The sequence below is a fragment of the Pipistrellus hanaki genome, assembly GCF_964339955.1.
Source record: "Pipistrellus hanaki genome assembly, chromosome: 5".
Lineage (NCBI taxonomy): Eukaryota > Metazoa > Chordata > Mammalia > Chiroptera > Vespertilionidae > Pipistrellus > Pipistrellus hanaki.
In genome coordinates this window covers 18,197,939-18,204,497 of record NC_140507.1, presented here as the reverse complement: position 1 = coordinate 18,204,497, position 6,559 = coordinate 18,197,939, and positions in this window count along the sequence as shown.

Here is a 6,559-nt window from a genome sequence, read left to right as displayed (position 1 = left end):
AATTGGATCACTTGGTAACTCAGAATCTCTATACTGCTATCCACAGTGCTACACCATATTACATTCTCACCAACAGTGCACAAGGGTTCCAATTTCTCCTCAGCCTCACAACACATTATATTTTCTCTGTGTGTGTGTTTTTCTTCCCCCAAAATAGCCACCCTAATGGGTGTGAATTAAGACCATTTATATTAGAAACCACTTTTGTACCAGCTTAATTGTAGAACAACTTGGCCAAATGGAGTCAGCTGGGGAGAGGTGGAGACTGCACAGCCTAAACTCATCACTTTACAAAGGAGGAAGCAGAAGCTTCTGAACAAAGGGCCTTGCTCAGGGTCAGGCCCCGAGGGACTGCTGGAGATGACTCAGGATTTTAAACCAGGAGTCAGCAAACTTTTTCTGTGAAGGGACAAGAATAGTAAGTACTTTAGACTCTGTGGGCCATCCAGTCTCTGTCACAGCTGCCCCACTTTGCTGTTGCGCCACGAAAACAGCCATAGACAGCACCTATAACCAAACAGGCATGGCTGTATTCCAATAAAACTTTATTTGCACAAGCAAGCTGCAGCTTGCTGATCCTGTTATAAACCAATGAACTGAAGTGTGGTGAGCAGGCGTGGCAGTGTTTCTGGCCTCCCCCCCACCCCCACTCCATCCCCCTCCTCCTGCTGCTGACACTGTGCACTCAGCATTATGCCTTCAAGGAGCTGATACTGTGCACTCAGCATTGTGCCTCTGTGAATTGGGAGAGATGTTAGGCATCTGATAAACAGGAGTGACATGGGGCTGCCTGTGCAAAGGACCAGGTGAAGCAAATGGCCATTGGAGCTCAAAGGAAAGAAAGCTGCTGTGGACTCGGCAGGACTTGAGCTGGGTCTTTGAGAACAGATAGGCTTTAGCCCCGCTGGTGTGGTTCAGTGGTTAAGCCTTGACCTATGAACCAGGAGGTCACGGTTCGATCCCAAGTATGAGATGTGCAGAAGGTAGCCGATCAATGATTCTCTCTCATCATTGATATTTCCATCTGTCTCTCCCTTTCCCTTTCTCTTCCTCTCTGAAATAAATAAAAATAAAGGTGGGGGTGGGGAGAGCCGAAAGGGAAACTATTGCACTTTGGAGGCCTGCTCAGCAGCCTTGGAACTAAGCTCGGGCAGTAGCCCCTGGCTTTCCCCACACCCCATCCCCGCAGCCCCCGAGTAGCAGAGGATGGATGGAGCAAACCTTGCCGACAGAACCATGTGGTGCTCAGGAATAGTCCCACTGGCGACGCTGTTGGTCGTTCTGTTAAGTTTCTTGTGGGTGTTTCCTGCTGACGGCGGGAGCAGGGTGTGGACACCCTGCTTTATTTGCACAAGCCGGCTGCAGTTTGCTGATCCTGTTAGAAACCAAGAGTTCAGCTGCACTATCAGAGTCTTGCTGGACTTGCTTGTGTTCTGCCCTTTCCAGCTGTCCAAGCACTGCACACAGCCCCCAGGGCCCCACCCTGGAGGGCGGGCGAGTGAACAGGGGCTCCGATTGTGTGGTCCAGCCCCCAGGAGTGCCTCTGATGTGGAGTCCTCGCCACAGGGGCAGTGGGCAGGGGTACAGGGAGGTAGGGGATGGCCCTCTTTCCCCTCAATGCCATCTTTCTAAATGCCATCTGTTCCAAGCCCCGAGTCTTGCTTTCCACTGCACCCAAACCACCCGTGGGACTGGTGATCCCAACACAAACAGCTCTTTGTTTGCTGTCGTGTTTGTTTGTTGGCATTTGAATGGCTCTCTGTGGTTCAGGTTTGAGGCCAGCCTGAGGCAAAAGGAGATTGGCAGAGGTTGGCGTGGGGCCACACTCCCTTCCACTCTGCTGCCCCCAAGCCTCACCCCCCAACCTTCCCCCTTTATAATGTACTACCACTGCTCCCCTGGGAATTTCCTCCCTCGGGGTCCCATTCTTTGCTGTTTCACCTCAGCTTATCTGAGAAACAAATCTCTTCTAAAGGGTGAGATTTTGATGAAGTGTTCCTGTGTTAATAATAGGAGTCTCCTAGAGACACAGTGCCCGGATTCAGATGAAAGAAAAATGGTGGGGAATTTCAGGCATCGTGACAGGTCTGTCAGGGCAGATCAGGCTACTCCTCAAAGTACACTCCCCACTCTGTTCGTTGTCGGTACAACAGACACTGGGGTCCTCTGGCCCAGCTCCTTGTAGATGGGACTTTGAATGGAAGTTGGAAGCCAATAGAAAGAGCCCAACTCTGAAAGTAGGATGAGCATTCAACAACAAGAATCAGCCAACCCTGGGAAAGTCTGATGGCAGCTTGTGCAAAGGCCCTGAGGCAGGAACTAACTAGGCCACTGCGCCCTGCCTGCCTGTTTGGAGACCAGAGAAAGAAGGTTACTATGTGTGCTACTTAGTAAACTAGGGTGGTGGTAGGACAACAGGTTGGAGAGGAAAATGGGGCTAGATCATGCAGAGAGATTTATGGGTTTTCTTTTGAGTATAAAAGAAGTCATTAGGGTTTTTTGCATTTAAACAAAGATCATGCTGGCTGCTGTGTTACTGTCATCAGCAATACTTTGTACCTCTCCGGTGTACTATTTATTGTGTAGCCAATGTGAATGGAGTCCCCTGGAGTTGTGCAACACAAAGCAGCCCCCATTATCCTATCCCCTTCAGGCTCTGAGGATCCCAAGTTCGAATCCTGGGGTTGGGGGGGGGGGCGATGATGTCAATCCTCTGTCATCTTTGAGAAGTCCCAGGGGAACTCTGGCCCCTCCAGGGTGTCTGCTGTGATCCCCGTAAACACTCCCTTCTCCCAAACTCTTTCATCTGAGAGGTCGAGCCAAGTGGCAGCAGACGCTCCCTCACTCTCTCCTCCCTTCAAACTGACACCCTCTAAGCCTTTAAGCAGCTCATAACTCCATCATCTCAGTGCTCCTTGGAAGGCAGCAGCCAGCAGATGAAGCGATTCTGGAATCCAGGCGCTGAGGAATTCGGGCCTCTCAGGTTTCTTGGCAGGAATTACAAGTACATGCAGAGACTCTTCTTCAGAACAAGTGAAAATAATTCCTTCCAGGGGCAGAAAAAGGCATGCTTTTGGCAAAGGACTTTGTAAGATGTTATCTCTAGAGACCTGCATGGGAGCCCTGGGAGGGAAGACAGAGGTTTCTAAACCAGGTGGGGAGATGGATGGGCAGGTGGGAAGGACTTGCAAGGTTCCCATAGCAATTCAGAACTGGGTCTGCTAACAGGTGGCTCACAAATGTAACAAAAAATCATTACTGATCATCATCATTGGTTTTCCACTCTTCCTTGGACTGGATGAGGAGAGAAAAAGGGAAAGGAAAGGATGCTAGGGAGGGAGGAAGACTAGAGACCTCTCAGGGCCTTTGCATGAGCTACTCAAATTTGAGACCCGCTTCCACTCCCAAGCTGGACATTGCAGGAACAAGTCACAAACCTGGAAAGTTAGTGTTGCAACTGGTTTAGCTCAGTGGATAGAGCGTTGGCCTGAGGACTGAATGGTCCCAGGTTCAATTCCTGTCAAGGGCATGTACCTTGGTTGCAGGCATATCTCCAGTAGGGGGTGTGCAGGAGGCAGCTGATCAATGTTTCTCTCTCATCGATGTTTCTAACTCTCTATCCCTCCACCTTCCTCTCTGGAAAAAAGAAATCAATAAAATATATAAATAAAAAGAAAGAAAGTTAGGGCTGCAAGGGACCCTAGGTATCACCCAGCCCAAGCCTCCTTTACATGGATAAGAAGATCAAGGCCTTAAAGATGAGTCCCTCCCCTTGCTGGCCCAGAGGAGAGATGACCTTACCCTATGCCAGAGGACACAGTTGAAATGGATACATTTGGAGGACACCTTGCTAACAGCTGTCAATGTTTTAAACACACATATTTTTTGACTCAGAGAAGTAATGGAACAAATCACACATCCTCTTTCCTCTGAGACTGATTTTCCCGCTTTGTAAAATTGAGTATGTGGGAGGAGTGTGGTGGAGGCAGATGACCCCTCAATGATCTGGAACGGAAGGGCCATGTCTGGCCAATCTCCAGAGTGGACGTGCACAGGCTTAGGAATTCCCATTTCTTGCATCAGTCTGCCCCCTGCTGGTCTCTCGGGTAGCACTCAGTGAACTTCTCAGAAAGGGAAGTTCTCAGAGGAGCGGTATCGACCCCTAGGGGTCATTTTTGAGATGTGGAATTGTTTGGGGCTGTGGGAACACAGTTGGCATTTAGTGAATGGCTAGGGACTGAGGGATTAGAAGCCCTGCAATATAAGAGACAGTCCTGCACGGTGAGGAATTGTCTCACCTCCCACATGACTCTTGAATGAACAAATGAAGAAATCCTGTTTAGCCCTCCCCAGGTTGATTCGGTGGATAGAGTGTAGACCCAATGACTGAAGAGTCCCAGGTTTAGTTCCAGTCCAGGGCATGTACCTTGGGTACCTGGGCTGTGGGCTCAATCCCCAGTAGGGGGGATGCAGGAAGCAGCTGATGCATGTTTCTATCTATGCTTCTCTCTTCCTCTCCCTTTCTCTTTCTAAAATTGATAAAAATATGTAAAACAATAAGTATATTTAAAAAAAAAAAAAAGAAAGAAAGAAAGAAAGAAAGAAAGAAAGAAAAGAAACCCTGTTTATAATTATGTGAGCCTGGAATGGAACCTCACACACATTAACACGGTTGTTTGGGATTTCGTTTTTGTTGTTTTGCTTCAAGGTATACTGAACTGCAGGGAACCAGTGATCACTGATGCTTGCACTTTGCTTTGTCTACAGCTTTATCATGTTGTTCACCAGCTCGTGAGAGTGGTTGTTCACCGCTGGTACTCTTGCAGTCCCCATTTTTATCCACTTGAATCGCTCGCATTTGTAGCCCTATCCCCTGGCAAATATGTAACCAAAAAGACCATGAGACTTTTAACAAATGGAGAGCTAAACATTACTAAATTAGCAGAGATGTGTGAAATGCAGAGATTTTACTTTAAAATGTTTTTCTAGCCAAAACTGGTTTGGCTCAGTGGATAGAGCGTCGGTCTGCGGACTGAAGGGTCCCAGGTTCGATTCCGGTCAAGGGTATGTACATTGGTTGCGGGCACATCCCCAGTAGGGCGTGTGCAAGAGGCAGCTGGTCGATGTTTCTCTCTCATTGATGTTTCTAGCTCTCTATCCCTCTCCCTTCCTCTCTGTAAAAAATCAATAAAATATATATATTTTTAAAAATGTTTTTCTAGCCCTGGCTGGTTTGGCTCAATAGGTACAGCATTGGCCTGTGGACTGCAGGGTCCTAGGTTGGATTCCAGTCAAGAGCACTTGTCAGGTTTTGGGCTTAATCACCAGTGGGGGGAGGGGGTCATGCAGGAGGCAGCCGATCAATTATTCTCTCTCATCATTGATGCTTCTATCTCTCTCCCTTCCTCTCTGAAATAAATAAAAATATATTTAAAAACAAACAAACAAACAAAAACACACAAGCCTGGCCAGCGTGGGTCCATGGTTGAGCATCAATCTATGAACCAGGAGGTCAACAGTTCGATTCCCAGTCAACACATTCCTGGGTTGCAGGCTTGGTCCCCAGTAGCGGGGCACACAGGAAGCAGTCACTCAATGATGCTGTCTCATCATTGATGTTTCTGTCTCTCCTTTTCCCTTACACTCTGAAATCAATAAAAAGTATATATTTTTTTAAAAAAAGAAAAGGATTGACCAAATATAAGGAAGAAGTCCTGACCCCTGTCTGGGCTGCTGTCCAAGCACAGACCTTAATTTAGAGGGCTGGCTTGGAGGTACAGTTGCCAGATATAGCAAAGAAAAAGACAGAACACCTAGTTAAACTTGAATTTCAGATACTTAACGAATAATTTTCTAATAGAAGCATGTTGTAAATGATGCATGGAACATACTTGTATTAAAAAAAAAAAAAGAATCATGCCTTGTTTATCTGAAACTCCCATTTAACTGGGAGTCCTGGCAGGGTTTCTGGCAGCCCCACAAGAACCAGAGCACCCTTCCAGCACAGGGCACACTCATAAGCACATGACGTTGTCTTTCCCTTGTATTTATATTATTGTTGTATTTACCTTGAAGGTGTTCTCGGTTTGTGGTAAACGGTACTGACTTTCTGTGAAAGGAGTACCTTCCCCTCCCATGAACCTCAGTTTCCCCATGTGGGAAGTGAAGGGGCTGGGCCAGACGACTTTCTGGGACCTGTGGCTTGGATGTCTAGAAGTCTGTTCAGAGGCATCCCACAGTTCCGGAGCCTTTCTCCCCGTCCCCACCAGGGGGTGTCCTGACTCTCTTTGGCGGCCTCGCAGGCAGTGGCTGGGGAGGAAGCTGGTCCCTCTGGCTCCAGGGAACCTTGGGGAAACCAGGTTATGAGGCCTGCATGGCCCCAAGTCTTACTCACTCCCAGGACAACCTGTTTAGACGAAGAGAGGGGGCGCTCTCATAGGGTCTCTGAAGATGAGACCATCTCACCTGGCTCCTCCTTTACCATAAAGTAGAAGGTAGATTGAACGCCTGGAGAGGTGAGGCACTTGTTCAGGCTCACACACTGTCCAGGAAACTGGAC